The sequence below is a fragment of the Numida meleagris genome, chromosome 14 (assembly GCF_002078875.1).
Source record: "Numida meleagris isolate 19003 breed g44 Domestic line chromosome 14, NumMel1.0, whole genome shotgun sequence".
In the NCBI taxonomy this organism is placed as follows: Eukaryota; Metazoa; Chordata; class Aves; order Galliformes; family Numididae; genus Numida; species Numida meleagris.
In genome coordinates, this window is record NC_034422.1 from 3,623,927 (window position 1) to 3,651,829 (window position 27,903).

The 27,903-nt window shown below is 37.9% G+C and overlaps 1 long non-coding RNA gene across 2 annotated transcripts; it reads left to right on the forward strand.

Annotated features, from left to right (window-relative positions):
* On the forward strand, positions 573–27,903 carry LOC110406636. Of its 2 annotated transcripts, none has more exons than XR_002443535.1 (3): positions 573–809; positions 25,706–25,906; positions 27,394–27,903. It is a non-coding gene; the product is annotated as an uncharacterized LOC110406636 (long non-coding RNA). The 2 variants fall into 2 exon arrangements; XR_002443536.1 differs by lacking the exon at positions 573–809 and adding an exon at positions 25,134–25,579.

Below are 27,903 nucleotides of genomic sequence, written 5' to 3' on the forward strand. Positions count from 1 at the left end.
AAATTACAGTCTTGAAATATCCTCACTGCAGTTTTAATCTTATTTACTGCACTTCGGGAAGCTCTTCACTTTAGTGATCATTCTTGTAAAGAGAAACAAAAGTAAAAATATAGGGAATCCTATTAAGGAAAAAATTATGAACTTTTTAGGGTGTTGTTGTATTTTAAAGCCGACAAACTTACTAATAAATTTACTAGAATATACAGTGAAAGTCTACACTAATACTAGGTCCATTTCACTCAGCTGAACATTCTGTCATTAGCATTGGGAAAACAAACCTTCCAATGATGTCTGAACCATAAATGACATTTTACTATGAGACACTAAATCTCTTATGTAATGCCCTGTTCTACACTACAGCTGTATTTCCTAGAGTGTAATATTTTGCATTTTGTGACTCCCAGATCTAGCAGAGCTTTCTTTCTAAGAGAAATTAAACATAAAACTTATCAACAATGTTGGAATCTTTCACCTTTCTAATTCCTTTCACGAAACTGTGTGTGTGTTTGTTTGATTCCTGAATTAATGAAAGGGTACATCTGCCAACCAGAATGTTCACATTTCCACAGAAAGTCGTGTCATGATGCTGGAAAAATGCAACGGAAAACTTAAAGTGAAAATGTTAGAGGTCTGAGGAACCTGGGAAGGAAAAGAACGAGGACTCTCAACTACCACTGTTGTATAATGCAGACAACAGCAGTGACCGACTCCTGCTTACTGCCAGATGACCCCTTCTAAAATCTGCTGAAATCCATCTGCCTTGACTATACTCAGCTTTGGATCAAGTTATTAGCAGGGAAGATCTCTAAGTAAGTGCATGTCTGTGTCATTGTACTTTTCATAGTACAATCGTGCGTGATACAATATTCCGATGTTCTTGAAGATAATAACTGCCATAATCAGATGATTCTTTTCTGTCTAGTCCAGAATTCTATTTCTGTATTGTGTGTCTGCAACACCTGAAATGGAGCATGCAACATTTGTACTGCATGTTGTGTGAAAACGTACACTCAATTTACATTCAAGTTCAAATTACAAGCAGTTAATGAACAATGTGTTAATGCATGGCAGTTACTGATTACAGAGTTTAAGAGTTGAGTCTGGTGGTTTATAACCACAGCTTATTAATGTCTATGGGGAATCTATTTATTTGTTGGCTCTCCCCTGTGATTTCCAATGTCTGAAACAGAAGTGCTATGTAGAACTGCCTTGATGAGTCAGTGAGAATATCACCTCTGCAGGACATGCCACCACTTTCTGATATGCTCTCACACGTAGTGACTAAAAGGGAAGTTACAGATCCTAGCATATGCTGTACAAGGCCCAGATGTGCTCTGCTTTCACTGAGTAGGTGACAGTGCAAAGGCACGCACTGTATTTCCAAACAGAAGAATGATGTAGTTCAGACCCTCATATAACGTCTTGCCATTGTTAAGCTAAATTAAAACGTGATAGTACTATAAGGTTTTATAACGTTTAGAAACAAGTATTCATTTTCTTACTCACTCCCTTGATACCAAATTTGGTAAGGTAAAAGACAGAGAGGTGAAGCTGTGTGCCAGTAAAACTTTGTTTTCTTCTGCCAAGGAAACTGCTGTTTTCAAGGCAGATTCAATTAAAGTCAATGGATGTTACCTTGAGGAGCTACTTTGTTTACATTTCAAAGGCCCAGTCCTCTTGTTAGGCTGATACTGTTTCATGAAGCTCCTTAATGAAAAGCATTTGTTTGGGATTATACCTCAGCAGCAAATTAGATTCTCCCAAGACAGTTTGACTATGTGAGAAAACCTTTGTGACTGCCCAGACTTCTGTGGTGTCATTAAGATAAAGACCCTCGCATCTGCTCTTTCAAATGATGTTCTCAAGGAAAACACACACACAAAAATACTCACATCTATTACAAATTCAGAGGATTTATCACATTAATTGGCTTTAAATATTTTATTTTCCTTGTAAATTACATAACTGAACTTGAAAACATTACAACAGTGAACATTTTGAAATTTTCTCTTACTCACTAACTTTAACCAGCTTCTCTTTCTAACTGTGACAGTGCCCGGCTACAGCAAGCACCAGTGGCAGCATTTTTAAGAGATGCTTTTGTAAAGGTTCTTGCTTTACTGAGAGATGAAAATTAGGGAAATGTGGCAAGGAAAAATGACTGCAACCATGTTAAATGTTTCCTGCCTCTTGATTTTTCTGTACTATCATTAAAAAAACAGAGTGCTTCCTTTGCCCCTACTGAATTTTTCCACTACGTATGCCTAGAAACTAAAGTAAAAGTCTACCTGTAAGTTACAAGCAAGGAACCTTTGTAATAAAGTCTAGAGAAAGCAACATGAACTCCACTTAGTATGGAATTCCACTTGCTGGAGTGCAGAGTGGATATGAAATTGTTATATACATGGAAGCTAGTAAGAAAATTTTTAATACCCATGACTTTAGTGGCTAGCATATGCTAGGAAACAACTATAATTTACGTGCTGAAAGATCTCTGCAGTGAATTCTATTCTGAAGTACATGCTGATCATAAATCCTTTCATGTTGAAGTGAGTGGCTGAAATCTAAAAGCCTTCACATCTTTTGTGTTATTCCTGGTATGTTATTGATTTCACATTTGGAGAGCTCCCTGAGCAAAGCATGGAAGATTCACTCTAAAACTGCAAATATACTTAGAAGAAAACGTTGCAACTATGATTTTGTTTATATTCCATGCTCAAAATCACATCACTCTTGTTTGTTACAAACAGGAACAGCACGCACAAATCGTGTGCCGACTTCAGTCAGGGGCTGGGCCTGCTAGGCAAGGCAATTTTCAAAGTGACAGAGATTGTTAGAAACACTGTATCCTCAACTGGAAGAGCCTGAATGACAAGAGACTGGTATTAGGAATTCCTCGTGTTCAATCAGCTACCCTGGATGTGAGATAAAGAGAGCTGATGAAAACTGACAGAACCCAGTTTCAGTCTTCTCTTGGGAAGGTTGAAGACCTCTTTTACATAGGGACAAATCCATTCCTGGCGCAAGGATTTTTAGTTCAGCGGAATTATATCAAGGATGAAAACAGGCCATCTTGTTTTGTACTACATGCTTCACATCAATGAGAAAATAAAACAGGTCTCAAAGGAGAGGTGATAAGCAGTCAGTACTCATGCTTCATTGAGATTTCTTTTAAACTATAAAATCTTCTAAAGCTTAGTTTTTAAAATATATTAGTCTGATTTATCATTGATTTATGCAACACACAGTGCAATGACAACTAAAAGCTTTTCATGTAAAATAAAGCACTGCTATTTGAAATCATCCGGATCCAGCAAAATGTGTTGTAGCTCTCACAAAGAAATCACCTGCCTTTCAGCATCCAGCTTCAAAAAAAGAAGGGAAGGGGTACAAAGGAAGGGTTTCTAATTCTGGATCTCTACCTTGTGTGCTGAATTCATGATGCTTTTATGACTCTTGTTTCTCAAACAAACAAACTAGTAAATAGATCACTAAATAAATGTTGGGTGCCTGCTTGCTGGGAATTAGGCATATCAAAGTGGGCATCCAAAGACAGTTTATGGGGAGATACCAAGAGGGCAAGCATAGCTGAACATTTTATTTTATGATCCTATCCTGATCTGAACATCACTTTAGTGCTCTTTGAAATATATCTGATCCTGTTATGTGCGTTATTTTACCGGTTCTAAACGGCATTGAGAGGACTCAATTGTATCATTACCCCTGAACAGCAGCTACATGTTAACGATCTGTAACCACTCCCAACAATGCAAACAGGAAGCCTGGTGGTGGAAATCCAATTGGAGGATTTCCACTGTTGTTGCTTCAATGCTTCAATGATCCTAGGTTAGAAGTAGAGTCAGAAAAAATAATAAAAAAATTATCATGAAGTGCCAGTTAAGAGTTTTAACTGTTACTGGACCAGAAGAAGATATTTTTAGCAGGTCTTAAAGAGTATTTGTATCATTACTTTCAACACGAAGGATACAAAATGTATCACAGTATTTTTATTCTTAGTTACATCATATTAAACTCCCAGTAATATGTCTGTAATAAAGCGTAATTAGGCATTCTTACGATTAAAAATATTATATCTACTAAATATTAACAAGATTTAGCACTATATATCTTTAAATGAACCTTGTACCTCAAAACACTCTTTCCAGAGCAAGACAGTAATGAGCATTGACTGCACATCTATAATAATGATATCCAGAAAATAAAATAAAATCTAACTCTCAAATACTGAATATTTATGCCATGTTGTAAAATGTTCTGTATTTGCAGATTTTGGGGGGTTGGACAGTTTGGGATTTTTTGCTTCTTTTGTTGTTTTGGTTTATCTCAAAAATCTTCTATAGGCAGTTTCTCTGAAGAAAGATCTTTAAAGTAACGTACAGAAATTCCCATGACATTGTCTAAGATCAAACATTTCTACTTGGATAAGAAATACATAAAACCTGCAGCAGTAGAACAGAAATTTATAACTGCAGACTTCAGCCAGTGCATTTTGTAGAGTACTAAAAGGAACAAGGACACAAACAATAGTGATGTTAGCCAGGAAGACATCACTGCAGAATCAATTAAAAACAAACAATCTAACCCCAGCAAACTGTAGTAGAACAATCTTTTTGAAAAGCTCCTGTATTTTCAATACACTATCAAAATATTGCATTTAACTGTTCAGAAATTGGCCTCCAAATACATAGGAAAGTTATTTTAGAAAAATGCAGAGGTCGAATCCTATGTTTAGTGATAGTTCCAAGGCTGTTAGAGCCTCAGGGGAGAGCAGTCCAAAAAGGAATCGGTATCCCCATCACATACAACTTCAGACCAAGAGAAGGGATCAGACCAGTGCCCCAGCCCTGCAAGCCTCCTGCTTGCCTAGCAGATCTCTGACTGTCAGGTTACTGCAGCTGGAGTCCTCAGAGGGCTTGCTGCTGTTAAGAGAGAGCAACCCCAGTGCTGCCTTTATCTGAAAAGCACTGTTGCTCCCTCTCTGTTTAAACTGTTGACCCCTGGTCTCCCCAAAATGTACCAGATTCCACCCACAAGCATCTTTTCTCAACCCTAAATGATCCTGAATATTCTCTTTTCACACTGAACTTGCTCTCGGGGATGATCTGCACACCCAGAGCCCCCTCAGATCTTTACTGAATTTTTCAGCTTCCTTGCCAGACCCACCCTCTTCTCTCTGCTCCCCAGGATGCAATTTGCCATGGCCACAAAATAGAACTCTATTTGTTTTGCTCAGAAGTCTTGAGCCAGTATAGTACAATTAGACTCTTCTCCAAATACCGCGTTCTGGGGGGTTTGACAATCATGCTGAGATCTGTTTAAAGGCTTTGGCATTTCTATTGACCCAACTGACTTGAATGGGAGTGTTAGTGACCTAAAGAAACCAAGAGAACTGATTTTCTACTGTATAGTCCAGCCACTCTGAGAAAATCTATAGAACAGAACACACCAGATTTTACTGAAAAGCAGTCTCTACTTAAACAGCAGAAAAAAAGTCAAATAAAAGCACAGTAATCTGAACAAATGTTTTCAGCACTAGAAAGTGTAAGGTGAGCAAATTGCTGCCCCAAGGACAAGGTGAAAATCCCTCGTCTTCCTTTGCAAAGCAAACAATTAGTAGTGAAATGTAATTTGATGCTTATTTTCACAAGGGGAAAACATTTTGTCAGCCACCTTTTATTTTGAGGTTGTCCTAACACTGTTTTCTTGTAACCTGATACTGACAAGAGTTCTCAGAAACAATCTTAATGACTCCCAGGGGAAGGCAGTTGATCAGCAAGTGCACTAAGGCTGATGAATGCTGTACCCTTTAGTGCTCACCTTGCCCAAAGATTCTCAGGCAACTTAATAAATATTGAGTTAAACATGTTTTACTGCCCCTGGCCAAGGCACCCATTTCATTTGTGAATGAAATGTATTTTTCAAGAGCATCAGTTTCACAAGCAGCTGCATGCTCACAGTCTTTAGGAACTCTATTGAAGCTACAGGTTTTCAGGGACTCTGAAGGTGTTTCACCTCAGATTTTAAAGCACCAAAAATTGAGAGCCTTAAAAAAAACCAGCAGTATAAGTGATTTGTTGAAAATCACATAATTATCAATACTAAAACTGGAAGCAGTGTCCAGAATTTTTAAAATTTACCACTCTGCACCATCCAATTCAATTGTGAACATCTTGATTGCAAATCTGTGTGTTGATGATTGACTATGACATGGATTTATTTTAAGTGAGCTCACAAACACCATTAAGCGCCAAAGTCTGTACCGAAATTATGTTTTTTTTAATGCTTTAATTAAGCTACTTCGCTTTGATTTCAGTGTTTCTTTATAGCTTGAGTGACATGCAGCCCTTTACATTATTAATAAATGTTTTGAATTTGAAGTCTTTAAACTAGAAAGTTTTTGGGAGGAGCTTTGAAAAGCCTAGAAATAAAGCAACTCACCAGAGCACTTAGAAGATAAAGACTTTTTCACACTTAACTTTGGTTTAATGTATCACAGCCATGATTTTAATCACAAATTCTGTCTAAAGCAGAAATAAACGACAAGGATGAAGAGTAGAGGAGCTCTGTCTTTATAAATCTCCCATCAAATAAGAGAAGAAGGTGAAATTCATTGTGTAACTGTGAATCAGAGAATCCTTTGAGTTGGAAGGAACTCTTAAAGGTCATTTAGTCCCAACTCCCCTGCAGTGAACAGGGACATCTACAGCTGGATCAGGAGCTCAGAGCCCCGTTCAGCCTGACCTTGAATGTCTCCAAGGACGGGGCTTCTACCTCTCTGAGCAACCTGTGCCAGTGCCTCACCGCACTCTACCCTATATCTAATCTAAATCTCCTCTCTTTTAGTTTGAAACCATCTCTCCTTGTCCTGTCACAACAGACCCTGCTAAAGAGACTGTCCCCCTTACCTTCTTACGGCCCCACTTTATATCCTGAAAGTCTGCTCTCACATATCCCTGGAGCCTGTTCTTCTCCAGGCTGAACAGTCCCATCTCTCTCAGCCTGTTCCATGCCTTGAATCATTCTTGTGGCCCTCCTCTGATGGGCTCCAACAGGTCCACATCTCTCCTGCACTGAGGACTCCACACCTGCCTGCAGTACTCCAGATGAGGTATCCCCAGCGCAGAGCAGAGAAGCAGAATCATCTCCCTGACCTAACTGACCAAGATTCTTTTGCTGCAGTTCAGGATATGGTTGGCTTTCTGGGCTGTGAGGGCACACTGAACTATTCGCCCACTCAGAACAAAACTCAGTGCTATACGGAGGGCAAGATCAGACCTAACATTTTGAATGGTGCAACAAAATGCCCTATATAGAGGTGTTTTCACTTCTGCTCTTGCTACAGCATAGAGTTGACAGTTGTTAGTGCTACTGCAGAGATAGTCTTCCCATCACACTCCTTTCCAAAAATTATCAGGTCCTCTGCATACCTAACTTAATTGCTACTTTGGTTTCAGCAAAAGAACTAAGAAGAGAGAAACAAATGGTGCTCGAGCAGCTGGTCTCCTCTTGCCCAAGGGAGAAAATCTGTCACCCAGTAACTCTGTATTCTGCATATGCCTAAAGTGCCCTCCTGGATTCAGGCACTCATTCATGAGAGCAGGGATTTCATACTTCATATGAGCGCACACACACACACACACACACACACTTAAAATGAATGGAAGTATTTAAGTCTCATGTAGAAGAGATTTAAAATAACTGTAAGATCTAAAACACACAGATTATGGCGTTCATCAAGACAGCAATAAACTTTAGAAGTGGACCCATATTTTCCAAGATTTCTACTTGAAAATACTTTTGTTCTCATGTACAGTTTAATCTGGAAACTTCTTACATACGTGCATCAAATTTTAGAACTCATTTTTATGCCAGCAGAAAGTAAGTAGCAGCCATCTGTCACAGTCCATTGCAGTCAGAGTCCTTCACATTAACTGTCTGTAGCAGCCAAGTTCCTTGATTTTACTTGAGCAATACCTGTCAGCAATGGTATCTTTTGTGTTAGATCCATAGCTCATTTGGGCACAGGGTAGGCATCTGACATACAAGAAGCTTACATTTCTGTGACATAAAATCTTTGCGCATAGTAATAAATTTACTGGAAAGTATTTCATCACACACTTTTTTTTCCCATCATAAATTGTCAGAAACCAGTGAATTAAACAGGCTTCTCTACTTCTTTTCACATTATAACTCTCTTAATAGTTAGAGCATTTCACCTTTCAAAACATAAGGATCTTTTAAAGAACGTTTTAACTTAAAAGAGCTGCAGTGTTTATACAGGGTTTATACAGATTGATCTGCAGTAATCTATCTAGAGTTCTTTGCCTTGATGAGAGATATTTGAAGTGGTCCTTACTGTACGCTGATGCTTCACCCATTGCATAAAGAGCTGCTTCTGAAAAAGCCCATGATGTACTGGGTAAAACATCAAGAGCAATTAGATTTAGCAAAATTATTCAGAAGAGGCCCAAGATCAAATAAACATTGCTTTTCCACGGCAGAGGGGAACACTCTTCTATTTTTTGCCCAACAACAAGGTACTGACAGCAGTGTTTCAAGTGGGATGGGTCCAGACTTTGATCTCAGCAGGGGGGCTTGTGTTAACCACAAGTGCAAGCTGTCTTAAAACCCACAGGTCAAGCAGGTATTTTTAGTTTTATTTTGAAGACGTAGAAAGATACCTTCTCTCATTTCAACAGCAGGTCTATTTATTTTGGGGCGGGAAGGGAGGGGGAGCTGCAGACAGAGGTATTGTTTAGGTAAATTAAAATAAAAAAAGACATTCAATATTTATCCGTTAAGAAAAAAATAAAATACTTCCTGTGTGACAGAATCCCTCCCATTCATTTTAATGTCTAGCGTATCTCAGATAAGCTAATAGAAAAGAATTAAAGAATAACACTCCCCAGCAGTGGTCCTAAACATTACATTAATGCTAAATTATAGTATTTTGAACAATTATTGCAGGTTATTTCAGTAGCTGTTTAAAGGAATGAATCAGATTAATTCAACATTAGAAACACTGTCACACTGGGCTCAAGTTGTTTTTTAATCCAACAAAGTTAAATCTTTCAGAGTATTCAAAGGTCCCTGCAGCACAAACTGGCAGGACTGTATGCTTGTCTTCTGTCTGTATTTTTACCCTAAGGCCAAATAGCAGTGGGAGGGAGAGAGAAGCACCACCTGTTTCCTTAGTTTCTCCCTTGGAAAGGTCTGGATGCAAAAGAAAAAGCTACACTGGAAACAGCCTGCATGTGGTTATGGCCCTAAGCCTGCAAAACTTGCACACATGAGTTTCCCACCAGCTTGGATGGGAATTTTGTGCATAATCATTTCAGTGTCTGACCACAAAAGCCATAATTGGAATTAAAACATCAACTGAACTGTTAAATATCCAGAACTTTGGCACCAAGATAATATGGTTTAACTTTAGTCTGAATACATGACATTTACATCTCTATATTATCTTATGTGATGCTGGGCATATTTGTAGACTTTCATTTACTGCGCAGAAAGAATAAATTAAAACTTGCCCTATATGGTGGTAATAAGGATATTACAAACCCATATTTTAAAGCTTAAAACAATTCCTCCCCCCCACTCATGAAAATTATTAAGAGTGCAAACCACAACATTTCCTTGTATATATTATAAAATTTTTTTCCCCATAATATTTTATCTGTCTATAAAAGGCAAAAATATTTTGTTTGTAAGCCTCAACCTTTGGCAGCCGACAAAATGACTAAGTTTCCTACAAATAATTTCAGTTGCCCTTTTGTTTACCAATGCGCTTGTTTCCCATAATCCCCCTGGGAAGACATAATATCCCTGTGCAGATGTTCAATGTTATAATTGGGCAGCATTCAGTAGAAATGTCATCAGTGACACAACACTTTAACAATAAAAGAAAATGAAACAGACATCACAAGGGGCTCCCATTTCAAAGCAAACCTTCAAGGATCTGAATGGGAAGCCTATTTTCCATTTTACAAGTTCTCATTTAAATTACAAAAGTACGTTGACATTTATTTCCTGAACAGATGAGTTTATCACTGGTTTAGTAATGAGTATCAATGGCAATTGAAATTACAATTCCTTTCATACTAAGCTTCTTGTGATAAGTGTCTTGTTTTACTTGCCTTCTCACACAGCTTTTTTCTGACCATAACATCCAACATTTTGCATATATATGAATTTTCATGTTATCGAAAATAGTTGCTTCAGTAACAAATATTTTTGCAGAACAGCATGAAAAAGCCCTTCCTGTCTGGACTTGTGCCAGAAGCGACTTTCCCGTCAGTCCGGATTTCTTTGAGTACCCGATCTCATGTTCTAAGAAATCAAAGACAGATAGCAATGCTGGCTCCACTATTCCATGTTTGCTATGGGCTACAGAAGCTGATATGCTAGCAAGCTGAGTCTGAACGTAGCACCTGGACTCATGGGAACTGTGCTGAAATGCCATTCTGTTCTTCAACAGTTACGTTCACATAAGTGAAAACATGACAGTTGGCCATAGAGGTATTAACTGGTTTCTTCTGGCTGTTTTGTATGACCACCCGGTCAGAAATCCAGGGATCTCTTTTCCATGAACCATCATTTCACTAACAACCAGCCACATGTAGATGGATATCAAGGGAGAAGATCTAGAGGTGAGACTAAAAAGTTTCAAAACCAAATTCTATCCTCAGGTATTTACAAGGAAAATCCTACTGCCTTGATACAGGTAGGAATTCAGAGAAATTATGTGGGTTAGAATTCAGAAACAGAACAAAATTTGGTTATCTATATTCCATCAGCTTAATACAGAAGACAGGTAAAACTGGCTTTCCTACATTCTCTCCCAGAACTTGCATGGTGGAGATCCCTGCCCAGCTATCTTGCAGATTAGCCAGAAATGTGCTTAAGCGCTACCACAGGTATTCCACAGGAGAACCTTTGGGGCACAACAAGGTAGATGCAGCAACTGAGGGTATTCCTACCAAGCATTTGCCTTTTCAGAACGAGAGGATGCACTGATAGAGGTAACTTGGTGTTCAATAAAACAATATCCAATTTTTGTTAAATGTTCAGCAAAGGCAATACACAAGGGAAAGTTTTGTGCTGTCTGACCTCATATTCCCTGTGTATAGAAGCGAGCGGTTTCTGAATCTCCAAAGAAGGTTCAGGAGGATGATCCTCAATTAAACTCATCTCAGCCAGAGAAGGTTTTGCATTTGGCTGCAGAACAAACAAATAAACTAATGTAGCGTAGCTTGCCAAAGAAAACTTTGAAGTAAGTGTCTGATGCAGTCTGAGGCATAATGTGCTAAAGAAGCCTCAAACGAAAAATTGCAGGAGTCCACAATGGGGTAGGGCAGAGGGAGGCAGGGAAACAGAAGTATAAAATGGAGCAAGGAATTCACACAATAGGTTCTCCTTCAAAGTATCATATATATCTGTAACGTAGGAAGCTGTAATTTATGGATTTGTTATAAACATTTCCATAATGCAGTAGAAAAATACATGTATCTAGTCTGCAATATAAAAAGTTTCCCAAAATATTTGCAGGTAACACAATTATCATTACTTCAAATGCTATAAGGTTTTTTTTTCTCCAGAATTGGAATTCTCTTGGAACTTCTGTAACCTACTCTGGCTCTATTTTTTGCCCTTCTGGAACTGGACAACCAAGCAACACACCTAATAGAAACAACAAATTGCTCAGAAGGAGTGACAAACATAGGAGGAAGGACTCAATTTCCAGAACGTCACTCACCAAACTAACACTCCCCTTTGCTGCTGCACTCCTACAGAGTAAGAAGAGAACAAAAAATTTAAAACTCCTCTCCTGTCTTTCTCCAGCAGAGCTTTGACCCCTCCAAAAGAGACTTTCCTGAGATTTTACGAAGTCCAGCAGGAACTTGTTTTTGTTATTGATTTTACATGGAAGCCAGACAAATGGTGCTGAGGATGATGGTTTGAAAAAGCACTAGGAGAAATAACATTACACACATACGACCTTTAATGACAGGGAAGGAATAAATATAGAACTGGAGCCATCTCCTGTGCCCTCCTCAACTTAAGCCACCTCAAGACTTTGTTGCTTTCTTAAGATCTTGCTGCTCTGACTGTGTCTTTTCCCACCTTCTCCAACCCTTTCATGCAATTTCATTTTCTGCTGCCCTAAAATCAAATACTTGTTCAAAGCTCCATGTAGGTGAGGGCACAACTACATTTCTTTCTCCATTTTCTTCTACCCTACTCACCCTTTCTCCCAGAGGTTCCCTTAAAATCTCAACAGTCTCTGTGCCCTCTCTCCTAAGTTATGCTGACAACAAAGTCAGTTTCACCATCTCCCCTTCCTCTTTCTTCTTTAAAAACAATCCATAGATGCTGCAGTGATCTCCACATCTAGTGGACGTATTTTTTCCCCTCTTAACTATCGCATAGCTGCCATAAACTGCATTCACTTCTTCAGTGACAGACTGTAAATCCTTTGGGGCATTTGCTCAGCATATTTTCTCCTCTTGCACTCCTGCTGCGAATAAACTGGCAGAGAACTTTGGATGGATTAAAGCGAGTCCGGTTCAGTCAATTTGTGCTTATGCTGATGTGAGGCAGTGTGTAGCAGATTTCATTTCAGCTATGAAAGCTTTTTTTTTTTTTTTTTTTTTAGGAATATGGCACAGGAGGTCACATCAAGAGACAGGTGTTCATTTGTCTGCTGAATATATTTCTAAACAAATATAAAGAACTGTGAATCATAACCTTAAAATAGAACTTATTCAACATTCTCAAACACCTCTGCAGCTTCAATGGAAAATTTGTGCAGGGTAGTAAATTCTCTTGTTATCTCACTACTGGTAAGCACAAATGATATGCTTCTGATTAGTCCATTTGGGACTGGAAACTGCTAATTCAGCCATATGTCAGAAAAACGTCACATGGTATGTGACATTAATGTGACGGTAGGTCAGTGCTGGCTTCTGAGGAGGAAATTATTCCATATGGAACAGGAATAAATCACACAAAGCCAGAATGCTAAGAGGAAAGGGAGGGGAAAAAAGTGAAAATGGCAGTGGAAAAAGGTGAAAAATGATAAATAATGGATTAATTTTGTGAGGAGGTTCTGAAAATCAGCAGACCCTACATCGGTTACCTGTCCCTAACTAAAAGAGCTCAATTTGACACTGGAAATCTTTAAAATTTGAAGAAAAGAATAATGTGAGGGGGAGATGGAATAAAACTTTCAGGAAGGTAATTATAGAAATGTGGTTTTCCCAGATAATGTGTCTCTATGAGATACTGATCTGTTATTCTGGATTTAATAGTGGAATTCCCAAAATTTGTGAACATATTTTGTAAGTTACATTACATAATTTGTGATGAACCAGACATCAGTTTGTACTTTAGTATATCAACAGAAACAGAGCTGCTGGAAATAAGAAACTAAAGAACCTACCCTACTGATTCTTCCGCCATAACCCATAAACTTGGATTCCTCATTCAGATCCCTTAAAATAAACTATCAAGGGCAGGGGAAGGTGTTGAAAACAGCTTTTGAAAGTTATCTCAAGTCTTCTAACATACTACAATGTATGTACATCTGTGCTGGCTGTAACAGATGTTGGAAAGTTTGCTTTTTTTTTTTTTTTTTTTCTTCCTAGAGAAAAAGAGACAACCAGGCCTCTAACAGGCCCTCTTTGATCTCACCTGGGAAGAAAGTTACAATGTGTCCCTGAGAATCTCTACAGTTCAGGCTTAAAAGACAAAAGAGAGGAAAATGTGAAAAGAGCAGGAAGCAGCACATAAAATAAAGCAAATGGGCTTTGAAAAGCAGCCTGGTTCCTGGGAATGGCACTGTGTCTAGTTATATCCTTGGAAGGTTGTGTTTCACAAAAAAAAAAAAAAAAGTCTCAGAGATGTGCCAAACCACTTGCTTTTGATTTGGGTGGCAGCAAATGGAACATGACAAGTAGAGCAGAGCATAGTTGTTACACTGCCCACAGCAAAGAACGTACCACTTAGAGGATAACAAGAAAAGAAGAGGTGATAACCCCTGAAATTGCCCATCTACAAAAGAAAGGGTTTCAAAAAAATCATATTTTAGAAAATACAGTCAATCAGAACATACACATACCAAAAATTACTCTAGCTGTATATTTGCTTTTCCTGAAAACACTCAAAAAAATTTCTACCTAGTTATCATGATTAGTAGTCCTAAAATTGCAGCCACGGAAGAATGCTAGAAGTTAAAAAGGTTCTGAAAATCTGTAATGGAAAATTAACAGTAGCTACTGCACTTCAGAATCTGTTCATTTATGTCATTTGGCATGAGCTGCTATTGTCCCATTGCCATCCTGACAAGTTGCACATGGTGGGAATATAGTGCAGGCAGTGCAAACAATTATATTTCATTATAGCAAATAGATATTATATCTGCCTTTTATTTTAATCTTAGGCATTTTTTAAACCTTGCAACAATACCAGTGTATGAAAGTAAATGCTGCTTTACAGACGAACATACGTGCTATGTCAAGGCATAGAATCTGCAGAATATGGTGTATCATGGAGCAGTGATTGGTGTGGACCTCTTTATGCTACACCGAACTATTTACAGGGCCTTACTTAACATCAAACACAATTTGGAGTCACAGTCTTTACTATCAGTCTGCTGTGGAATTACACAGAAATCACGTACCGTTGTTAGTTTGTCCATGTCAAGCGTATATCATTAACTTCTGCATGCACATTGCAAAACATGCAAAAATGCTTTGAAACCTCCAGTGAATAATGTTAGAAAAAACTCCCAAACAAAGCTTCTTACTTCCTCATCAGTTATTGAAATATGTTTCTATAACACTCTTGAGTAATTTACTAACAATCTCACTGTACAGTGAGAGAAACTGAGAGTGAAAATATTATTTTAGGATCTCTATTTCTTTACAAAAATTGTGAGAAGAATGAACCTCACACCTTCTGCAGAATAAGAAACTGTTCTGGATAACGGGAAGAATTTAGAGATGCTGCTGGAATGGAGAGAATAAATGACCAACAAGTCTAATAGCTGAGAGTTCAGTTACGGTAATGGATTTTACATATATCTGTGTGTTTTTATTTCCTCTGTAGTCTGTAATTCTTTTTGTCTTCATTCAAGTACATGAAATTCACAGTCTGTGGAGAAGTAGAATGAAGCACAGATAGTTATTTATTTGGGGTGGTAAGAGGGTTTTCCCCTTTTTTCTCAGTTTAAGTAGACCCATATTTCGTTCTGTGACCTTAGCTTTCCTCTTGTGCTGCTGAGGATGTATCTGTACATCGAACGTAAACTTTCTCTCAACCTTTACTTAGGTGGACTCATATGGGGCATACTCTGAAACCCTCATGCGTGCCTATATTTCCCTGTCCCACACCCCACAGCCTGCCTTCAGAATACAGAAATTCCCAATGTTTTTACTTCAAGAAGCACCGTTCCCTTCTGCTCGCCAGTTAGAGCATCACGCATGCCAACACACGCCTAGTTATTGCAGCCGTGATTTTGCTGGATTGAGACACTCAGTTTGGACTTGAAACTTTACGGATGTCACTCAGCTTGCCTAAAGTTAATACGCACCCACATATCAACACATAGAATCAAATCTGTGCTTTTGGTTTGAGTTAAAAGTAAAACTAGGGAAGACCTATAACATCATTCTCTATGTCTTCCTGGTGTTAGATTGTTCTGGATAGAGTTTATTAAGCAGAACTCGTATATGATGAACAAAATGTGGAATGATACTGTTTTTAAGAGGAGTTATTCACTTATACCTAAAGAACCATTCAGTTACCAAGAGTTTCTGAATGTGTGCATTTTGATATTCCTACACTTGATTTTATTTACCATTTCTCACCAGTAGATTGGCATTCTTAGCTCAGGAAAATTGGCTTAGCTGAATTGACTTGAAAGCTGAAGCAACATACTCTCACTGAAGATCCAGCTCGTATAGAAGAAACAACTTACACCTGATCTACGGAGATCACAGCTTATAAAAGAATGAGTGCAGTACCCAAAGCAGAACTATTTTGTCACAGTAAAACTGCTTTATTCTTATTCTGCTTTATAGCAAATTATAGCCAATTCTCAGGAAAGGGCAGTGATATTGAAATAAGAGTATGGTTGATGTACCACTAAATTACTCCACCTTTTAAAAGTACGTTAGCAACCCTACTTAGAATGATTCCACTACAGCAATTCCACCTCCCCCACCATCACGCACCCTTTTTAATTGCACATTTTCTAAAATAGTCTCAGATCAATAAATGGTCATTTTGGTGTCAGCACATAAAATATTCATGTCAAACTGTCCTGTGCCAACTTGCATGTCTCTCTATATAACAAATGTGATATTCTTGTGCTTAGCTTTAAAATAAATGCATTTCCAAGCATACTTCTTCATAGCAGAACACGTTGCTAAAGTTTTTCAGCAAAAATATTTTCTTCTTTACGTTCTCTTCTTTTTCCCCCTCCCTTTATTAACAAGACAAATCTCTTTTCATTTGCTTACCCTCGAGGAATTCTGTTATTAGAATTACTTTCATAATCATAATTGTAGTGCAAATATATGAAAAATGTCTTTCCAAAATACTAGCAGTATTACAATAACACAACGGCCCTTTCCATATCCAGGGACCTGCTTTATTACTATATTATTCAGCACAGCAAGCGGGACATAACAACAAGAAATCACACTCTAGAATCTTCAATCTAAATAAAATTTGCTCTTCGTATTCAGAGCCATGTGGGGTTGTGATGCTCCAAGTAGGAAATATCAGGGCAGTGATGACAGACAGGGAAAGTTCTTGAAAGGCCAGTCTGTGCATTGAGCACAGCCCTCCAGAATAGCTGCTTACAGGAACATTTCCAGGCTTGGGCTTAGTGCCAAGCAAATGCACAAAAGTAACTCAGATATATTTACACCAGGCCTCCCAAAGTTTCTGGTTCCAGACACATGACACAGACACACCTAAACAAGCTTAATATCTGGGCAGATTTATTAGCTTAGGCCCAGCCTCACACGAACGGAGATCTGAGCAGACAGCAGGATCAGTGCACCTGCATTCATATCACACAGTCTGAGTTAATAAGCCCTTCTAGGACAGAACCAGTTCAGAGCTGGTTGGAGCAGCTCAGTACCTGTGATTCTATCTGCATGCAAGCTAGAGAATCAGGCTGCAGATGAAGAACCGAAGTTAGATAGTATGGATGAATGGCATGCAAAGATACAGAGAAGTAAAAATTCTTTTTGAGATCTCCACAACTTGCTTGTCGAAGTTGATGCCAGTTATTCAATTCATTATCTAGATCCTTAAGTTTATGACTATCCTCCACCTTTTTTTTTTTTTTAATTAAAGAAGCTAAAATATCAGCCTTAAAATTTTATTTCTAACTACTTTTAAAATTTAAGAAGCTATGAAGCCATTAGCTAAAGAAAAAAAGTACCAGAGATACATGAACATGCACTGTGTTTTTCTCACTACTGGAGGAAATTTTGTCATAAGCATATAAATAATTTCACATAGTGAAATAAAGAAAATTAAACTAATAATGCATAGCAGATTTCCTAGATGAACTGACGGTCATTAAACAAACACTCTAGTTAGCCAAAACCTTGTTCCAGTTTGTAGGATGTTAACATACACATTAGTAATAGCTCTGAAATTGTCACTCCATAGACATGAAATCTAATTTGCCTTGGGAACATTAAAATCTATCTTGATTTCCATAGATCAAATGTATAATTTTATTTTGATTTACTGGATATCAAGTGTCAGTTTAAAGTGGATGTCAAAGAAGTTTAATTTTCAACCCTCCTAAAAGAAGAAATCCCCCCAAGCAGTCAGCAAAACAGATCATGTTTCCTATTCCAAAAGATTCTACTTATAGAACTTTGATGCTAATATAAAACTCTTTAATCTGTGGCATAATCCTGAAGATAGCATGCTGAAACTTGAAGGGCACCAGCGTGCAGATGTTTTAAGAGACATGTTTTTAACCCCTGGGCTACCTTACTTGCCAAGAAAATTTAATCTTTTAACATGTACATTCACGAACAGTCTACTGTTAATAGTACCCATGGGAGATCAATGTTTCCTGCCAGCAAGGGTCTGATCCTGAAGGTACCACATCTGATATCTAGATATGACACAGAATTTAACAGGATATTTGGCAATGATTGGACAAATGGTTTGCAGAGCCTGGTTTGCATACTTCCTAAAAAACTCTAATGAAAACAAAACAAAAAAAAACCACACTCTCTCGTATATTCCATAAGAAGTCTTGAAAACCATCTCAGATTTGCATATCTGATACGTGGTAAACTTTACTCATGGGGGTCATCACCTCCAAAGCATGATATGACAACTGCAAATAAAATGAAGCAAATAGACAAGGTTTTACAGAGCTAAGGCTTATGTGCATCGAATGCAACAGTATCCTTACATTTAGGGAAAACCTATGGGCCATATATAATAATTCTTCTACTTTGTCTTCAAAATCAGTAAAAAAAAAAATGTAAAAAATGACAAGCAGAAAGCACATTACCACATAGTTGTGGAGATATGCTTCTTAGCACATTCAAAACGTTTTATGTGTAATCCCTTAAAATATTATGTCTGATGCTGAGTGAAGCTCTCATTCCAGAAATCCCACAAGGGATGTGAATTGGGAATTTGTGCGGACGAAAAAATAAATGGTTCGTTAAGAAACACTTCACCCTGTCATTTGTAAAGTGCACTGAATCTTCCCATTGTGGAAGAGATGGAGAGTGACAGGTTGCCGAGGTGCGTGTATGCGCTGTCACTGTCATTTGGTGTCAAGATCATTGCAGGCACAGCCCAAAGAATGAAGACTTTCAGGTGCATGTGAGGTTGGAACAATTACTACTTAAAGCTCATTACACAAGAACATATAAGAGCATAGAGAGTCTGAAGAAAAAAATGCCAACATAAACAGCATTAGTAAGCAGTGTATTTGATTAAGCTCTCAGTTGAACAAATGTTTCCAGGATAATCTATAAATCTACTCCACACATAACAGACTTCAAAAACTCAAGTTATTTGTGTAAAGGAAAATAAACATAAGAACACTTTTATTCTTTACTAAAGCTTAGGAAGATGTCTGTGGGACTGAATTTTGATCTTTTCGACCAGAATCTGTGCAGTCCGTCAGATTCCATCAAATTTTTCTAATGCAAGAGCCTCACTTTCCAGATTTCATCATTTTCTATTGGATTTTACATCATATGTTACTAAGTTCTTTGAAAGTACACTTTTCAGGGTATTCCATCTAACTCAGAGACTGATAAAGAGATGGACTATGGAGGCAAATAGTACAATGATTACAGATTGCAGCTGCAACAATTAAATCTGTTAGAAAGCTGACTGTTGGCAATACTCAAATTCCTTTGTTAAGTATCACATTGGTAAAATCCAAATGCCAAACCCTAGCAACCTCAAGGAGCGTGCAAAGGAGCTAAGTAACATAGCAAAGAAGTGACAGCTAGATGACCCTGGCTATTTCTTTTTTTTTTTTTTTCTTACAATATCAGGCAGCTGGAAGACTGCTGCTCCTGGAGGAGGAGGAATGGGGGAAGGGGAGAAAGAATTACTGAAATTATTGCTTTGAAAATATAGTACTTCTGTAACTGGTACTGAGACGTTAGCCTTCAGTAATTTCCCAGGACCAGGAAGTAAAATAGGAAGAAATTTTATCTTATCTTGGCTTGCTTCATCAGTGAGCAGATATCAACAATACACAAATAGTTGTGTCAAACTTAAGGTCTATTTTGACCTGAAATTGTCTGAAACTTGAGTACTCTCTTGTTTTTCTTTTCAAAGATGATCTCAGAAAGTGAGCACAACTTTGAAACCGTTTTTTGAAATGCCTATTGTTATAGAGCTCCATTAATTTTAAAGGCTGCATAAACTTGTGCTCTGCGTTTGCTACTGCTGATCCAAGTTAGAGTTGCTTAATACATGCTCATAATAACAAACCCACCCCTACTAAATGTTACAGAGACAAAAAAATCTCACTAGTTTGATAAGCAGCAACAACTCATTTCATTTATTCCTTTATGCTTCAAACTCCCATGAAAACAATGGGAGCCATCTGAGGACTACTAGTTCCACTCATAGATTTACATAAGGAAACCAACACTGAAGGGGAGCGAAGAGTACATTTTTCTAAGCAGGAATTGCCCCATGCCCAGAAAAATGCTTATTCTTTTTTATTTATTTATTTTTTCCTCCAGTGGCCAGCGTTAGCGTGCTGGGTGTTGTAACATGTCACCAGCACAGACTAACAGGAAAATTGCTGTTCTAAGAGCAGTAGAAAGGCAGGGACGGAACTGTAACTCAGAGGGATGCATTTGAATCACTGAGGCCTTCGGGGGGGGTGTGCAGTTTGTGCAGTGCTTGCTCAGGGCTGCGCTTTGGGCACTATCTGGACTTTCAAATCACAATGGAATGGAAATAGCAATACAGGGGCTCCTTGCAAATTTCACAAATGGGCATCTAATGACAGCTCAAGACAATATTTATTACATGATGCAATTTATACAGCATGAAGAATAATCTCCTTGTTGAACTACTCTGACTCCTATTGTTACTGAAATAAATGACTTCAAGTAGTAAGGCACGATTTGATGGAGTTTGTAACAAACTCTATTGAAGAAAGTATTTTCAAAGCAGACAAGGAAATTTAGATGCTCAGCCTTCTTTAACAGTGAGTATTTGAGCCTCAACCCTCAGCTTTCCCCACATATATTAGTAAAAATGAAATATGACAGGCTACATATTTCCAGGGTAAGAACTTCAAGTTTTCCTTTGTGTGTGAGTGCTACAGAATCCAGTATGAAGTAGCTGATATTTCTGATTAGCAAGTTAACAAAGGACGTATAGTAAAGCTAACTGGGAACTGAGCATGATGCTCTGAAGACTTCAGTAATTTGCTTTGCAGTAGGACTCATAAAAGCATCAGAGTTCTTGAACAGTTTCCTTTATATCTGGTCATTGGGCAGCTGGCTGTACAAATAGCTGGCCTGAGTAAAGAAAGGTAGATTTCAACACAGAGGAAAGCTGATTCAGATTTCCTCTAGCAGCAGATACTGAGCACATGACCGTCTCACTCAAAATTCATCTGAAGTTTAGAAAAACGAGAAAGGGAAAAACAGCCTATTTCCTCTGGTTTATGTTTTGGAGTGTGATAAATACAGCAGTTATGGTTTTCATGCCTATGAAAACATGTCTTGTAGGAACCTTTAATTATGCTTTGTAATAAACCTACTTTGGATTCACAAAGTTAACCTTGAGAAAGAGAAGTATTTCCAACTCAGCTACAGTTTTGGTGTGAACGAGAAGCTGCCAGCTCAGCAAGCCCAGCACCTCCCTCCCTCCAGTCCCTGTTTGTAACCTCCTGTAGGCTCTGGCTGTACTTCTGAGAGACTCTTGTAGCCCAGATATAACACTGCAGCAGGAAGAGGCTGTTGAGAAACTTTTTGTTCTTGTTTGTCACACAGACGGTTCCTCAAAGCTGCCTAGCATGCTGGAAGGTTTTACTAGCAGATTTTCTTGTTATTTAAAAATACACACTGTATTTTTGTTTCTAGCTGAGCAGCAGCAAAAGGCCTCTTCTAGTCTGGCAGTTATTCGACATTAAACTTTTAAGTTTCTTATGGGTCATGACCTAGAAGGGCAAAGTCAGCTCTATCTGTACTCAGATTGTAGCACTTTTATGGACTAGTAACCATTACAAAGCACCACTCTAAAGAAGTTTAAAATTTCAAATTTTCATCCCAGTTCATGGAGAGAAATATTGTTTTACACCTAGATCTACTCTAGTCATCTTTAACACGCATCTGGAGAAAAGCAGGAGAGTTAACTCAAGAACAGAATGCTGAACTTCATACTGCCTCTCATCTGTATTCCAAAATGAAGCGACAGCGAAGTTGCTCTGAATACTCTGAAGTGGTTGTGTTTACGCAGACAAATTTACAGTTAAACATATTTTAGCAGGTTTCCAGATTTTCTTTGCTTGCTTTTGTACACTTTGTCCTTCCTGCATTTTCAGATTTCGAGTACAGTTCACATTTCCTAAGATTTACCCTTCACTGGAAAAAACAACAGAAACCACCCCGCTCCCCTCTCCCCCAGTAGTGTTTTACAGCAGGACAGATAGCTATGATTTCTTTTCCTTCATTTCTTCCACTCTGTTCTGTACATTTTGGCACAACAACAAAGCTTGAAGCAACTGGGGTTGTAACACTCAAATATTCCCAAATGCCTCTGGCAATCTTATTTTTCTAATATTTTCCAATTCAGGTTCGCACAAATTTTCATGGTCAAAATACAGCATGTAGGAACAGCTGAAACAAAAATTAGTTGCTTACAATATCAGTGCTCCATTCAGCAGATTATTTCTCTTCTTTAAGATATCTTTATGAACGAGTGCAAGGAGCAAAATTATCATTGCATAAACTGCCAAAGCTAATACAACTGTGCACAGTCAGTGATTAAGTGCCATGATCTCAGTTTCTCATGTGAAGCTTCATAGATCAGTGCAGTCTGATGCATCCTTAAGCCTCTAACAACAGCCTGTAGCTCACTGTAATTGTGTGCAACAGGTTATTGTGCCAGTAGAAAATTAGTAGAAACGTTTCAATCTGTAACACTATGGACAACCTCCTGAAGCCTACTTGCAGTCCAATATCTTTTCAATGACGCCTATACTTGCTTTACTTTATCACAGTATGTCACATTATGGAAGACTACTGCTTCCTCTGAGAAGAATGGTATTATCATGAAGTCAGAATTTCTGGCTGGATTACTCAGCTCTTAATGGTAATAGTAAACCAGTCAGATAAAAACTTGGAAATTAAAAGACTCTATTCCTGCTTTATTTTCTCAGCTATAAAATGGGGATAATTATCAGCTACTTATCAAGTGTGATTTGCAGTTTAATTGATATTTATCACATCCCTAGGTATTCTTAGATAAAAGGTGTTAAGTAGTCATTACATATTTTAATGAATAATATTTAGTAAGTAGAGAACAAAGGAAGCCAAAAACTAAAGATGAATTATCATCTGTTTAAGGATAGTTTTTGTAGTAGTTTCTCTAGAGGACCAAATAAATCTGTCATATTACACCACTAAACACTGTAAGTAAGTAAGAAATCTCAGCCAAAGTAACTAGGCAGTACAGAGGTAAATATATTTATAAACAGCTGATGAAGTTAGAGAAACAAAAAATCCTTATTGCCACTGACTTGCTATGAGCCTTAAAACAGACTGCTTTATTTCTCTACCTCCTCCACATGCCCTTTCATCTGTGCATTTAAACTTTAATTGTTCAGACACAAACTCTAACAGTTTTATTTATAGTAATGAATCAGCCTCCCTAATAATTTTTGAAAATGCCTTCCTGAGGGTATTCCATTCTAGACAATGTTCTATGATAGATATTCCTGGCATAGCACAACCTCCCTCGTACCACCTTTTTTTTTCATCCAGACATTTGGAGCTGTAGAGGCAGAAAGATCTAGGGATTTTTGACTAAGATTAATTCCTGAATGAAGAACAGAATCCCACGTCCTGACATCCACCTGCTTTATCTGCTGGATCACATCATCACTGTGACAAACCCAATACTTGGTCTTTCTGTAATTGCTAGATGGCACATTTTGCTCTGCAGAGCACAAGTAAGCTATGGATTGCACGGCTAAGGATCATACACTGTGCATTTTGAAAACACGAAAAACTCTATTCAGAATGGTTGTATTTAATGCAAACAGCCAGTTGGAATGACTGAAAGCAAATCCAGGCACCAAAAATTGGTCAGCTCTCCAAAGCCTCAACAGAAGTGTAAAGTTCATACATCATTCAGAGGACAGCTCAGTAGTTTGCAGGAAGGCAGAAATAAATGTAACTCTGTGCCAGGAGCAAACTAGTTAAACCCAGCTAAACCAAAATGATGAAAATGTTCACAGTGTGTTGTCTGCGCTACTATACAGCTCTCCCATGTAATGAGAATATCACAACTTCTTAAACTTTCCTTTAAAGGGACAGATGACAGAATGATGGAAATACTGAAAGTGGATAGCTAACCTCTCCACATGGTGACATCTCCTAGGAAAAGGAAGAGGGAAAGAGCTGTCTCATCACTGCTAAAGTTCTGACCATCCAGGGAATCTTTAGCAACAGGGATCAGCCATGTAAATCACACAGAAACCACCAATTGGTAACAAAACCAATTAAAAGCTTTGGGTTTCAATTTTCACTTTTATTTTTCCTTCACTGTCCTTAAAGACTGATGATTGTTGAAATAGAAATCCTACATTTCACCATGAGATGAGAGCAGTATCAGTTTCCCCTGTCAATTCATCCATAAATATTCTCCTTCTCTGACAGGACAGTATAATTCTCCTTTTCAGAGTATTATCATCTTTAATTTATTCTACACACCAACAGAAAGCAGGCTTAAAACACAGCCAATCAAGCAATTTTGATGGCTTACTTTCTACTTCTATATAAACATTCAGGGATATTTGAAAGCTAGGACTTCTTACACTGCATGCACCCTTATGACATCACACTAAAGAGAATAGTAAATAATACAAGAAAGATGTAGTACTTTAAGATACAAATTCAAGAAGTAAAGCTGAGGTCAAGAAATAGCTGTCCTGATTCTCGTCAGATTTTTTTTCCTCCCTTGTCCATCCACGTGGAGCTGCAATAATTCAGCCCTCTGCTTGGCTCTGTAAAGCGCTAAGGAACGCTCAGTAAATCAAACGGGTGTGAAGTAGGTGCAATAAGTCTAACCTTACTTTCCATGTACAGAGATTCTGTACAAAGGAACTGTGCCTGAAAAGAAATGTAGGTTTTTAAAATTAGATTTCATATATGGAAGGTAAAAAAAAAATAAGATCTGAAGTGCTTTCTACTAAGTCTAGGTGTCACTGGAAGATTTCTCTGAATTAGAGGATTTCTTGAAGAATGTAGGTATAACTGTATGTGAAGAAAAGCTAAACATGTTTCTATACACAGTATCTACATTGTTCACAAGACAGCTTCTGATTCCACTCAGAGTAACCTAGGACTAGCATAAATGGATGGCATATAACAAATGGAAAAAATCAAAAAGGTGGCAAAGCTTCTTGCTCCTCTCCTGATTCCGTACAGCTTACCCCAGGCATTGTGACACCTTAATGCCACACAGCAGCTAGAGGCAAGTGATCTTCCTTCCCTTCCTGCAAGCTCAGTGCACTGTAGTTCTGTAGTTTCTTCTCCCTCTCCCACTATTGCAGTGGATTCTTTTTTTTTTTAAATCCTTTTGGTTGCTCTGGTATCAAATTAAACTCTGAAACTGGACTTAAAATATATGTTCTATTGTGCTTAATTAGCACTGTCTCCTGATCAATCACTGGAGATCCTAGGAGCTACTAATGTTAATATCAATGTTGTAGCTTGACAGTAATTGCTGAGCTAGTATCACTGAGGTTGGATTTAACCCAAGAACATTTTGAGTGACAATCCTATCTATGGTAACTAGATACAGCTCAATGACTTCAATACAGCTTTGCTAATCAGAACCATAGTTGAGGTTCTGATGCATTATACTAAATCTGAAATGATTTTCTCTGTAATTTCATGTTTTCACCTGCTTCTAGGTTTCTAAAAGTGGCTGTGCTGAGTGGTTAACCTACATGAGAAGGCTTTCTGGAAAGGCAGGATCAACAAGAAATAACTGCTGATCTTATTGATAATATTAACATATAAAAACAACAAAATCACACACGTAACATTACTTCAAATAACAAACAGATAATTCAAAACAAGCAGTCATCATGTAATGCAGCTCTCTCTCACAGGTAAGCATTTTTTGTTGGTTTATTCACACTTCTGCCCCAGTTGTTACCAACACAAAGCACTGAATGCAAGGTTTGCAGAGAGAAGTAGTATCTTTTATTGGCTCTGCCAGCAGGGAAATACAGGTACAGGCTCATGGTCCTTTCAGCAGCTCTGACAACAAAGCAGCTAAAATAGGTTTAACCTAATTATGTTAACCACTTAAGCAATTTAAAAGAGAAAAGTTTGTCTGAGTGGAGTAGAAAGAAAATGCTAGCACAGAGACAAAAGTTTCTGAAAGATACTTAATCTAATGAAGTCAATCCACATGCAGATCCTAGGCTCCTAGGAAACCGTGCTGACCTTTCCATTGATTAAATTAGTTAGTGTAGATACGATATGGCAAAATTAAAAGCAATATATATATATTTTTCTCCCTTCTATTTGTCTTTGTTTTAAAAACCATTAATAAGAGCAAGCTAGCAATAACGAGAGAGCTGTTACTTGCTGAATTCACCTCATTCTGGTTCTTTACTGCCACTTCCATGGTGAAGCCAAAAGCAAAAAATTCTCATACCTTTTTGGCAATGTCAGTGGAAAATATTCCTTGATCCAAATTAATCATCACTGAATGAACATTTGGCATATGGTCTTAATGACAAAATGAGCTACATCAAAGAAAGGACAGCAGGAAAAGGAATGCAGAATAAGGGCAGGGAGCACCATTATAAATACAATGACATTAAGCTCAATAGTTTAGGGCAGAAGGGGCAATACAGCTGTGAGATGCCATCTAAGCAAGATAAGATAATGTAATTACACATTTATACTCCGCGTTTTTTACTTAAAGTCGTATATCCCTAACTTCTACGGCGTTTGAATGCTTCAGTATTGTTAGATGGAATTCCCCAAGGTATATTTAACTCATGTGAACAGTAAGAAATTTATCAGTGGCAAAGCATTAGATAAATCCTTATTTTTTTTTAAATTAGTCTTGTAATAATCATTCGTGTGTCAGTATCCATCGTGGGATTTAAATTTCAGCTTTAAAGAATGTTTGATTGATAACACTGCCCCTACGTGGCCACAACAGCATATTAATAAAAAGCAGTCAGCCTCTAACTCATCTTTCCTAGCGCTTTTCATTCAGGGGATGTTCTGTCAGCATTTAGCAGAACTCATCTCAGGTGGCTTTCCTTCAGGCATCAGTCACAGTGAAGACATTATTTCTTTTGAGTTAGACAATTTTTTTTTTTTTTACAATAGTCTCGTGAGACTATTACTAAAATTATACTTCACAAAGAGTTCCTGAAAGCAGTAAAAGTTATGTATTAAAAGTAGATTTCTAATAACTGGTGCAAAGAAACTCTGTAGATTTCCCTACAAACAAGTTACTAAGAGTTTTTCACCTCCTGTTCTATCACATCATTTTTTTAAATCGTTCCTAATGTTAATTTGGATATATTCACTTCAAACAACGTGGCTATATAACTGCTGTTGACTTTTGCAGCTGTGAAGGAGTTAAATTCAATGCAAGCGTCTCATCCAAAAACATAGAAGACGAGGAATACTGCAGATGCTTACTGAGAAGCAAGAGCAGTGTGAAAAGTTCTTAAACACCCTCCTGTTTCTCTTCCCAAAGCATCTCAAGCATTTTGAAGAATCCTACTTATTTGTTGAAATACTGAGCGAATCAAGAAAAAACCATCCTGGGACAAATTTGTGAGAGCAAATCCTTGCTTTTACAACTTTCAGCTGCATAGACTGGGAGAAAAATTTGGAATACGAAGAGAATTAAAACAAAAAAACAGGGACAAAGAAAGGATGTTTAAGTGTCTGCGCTCATGCAAATCAGCCCTGTCACTTTTACAAATAAACTCCAAGTAGGCTGGTAATATACCTTAACACAGCTTCAGCTGGCAATATAAAAGCTTGTCAGGCATCTCAAATTCCTGGACAAACAGCCACTGCAACATATAGAGAAATACCTTTATGTTGTGAAGTTGAGCTGAAAATGCAT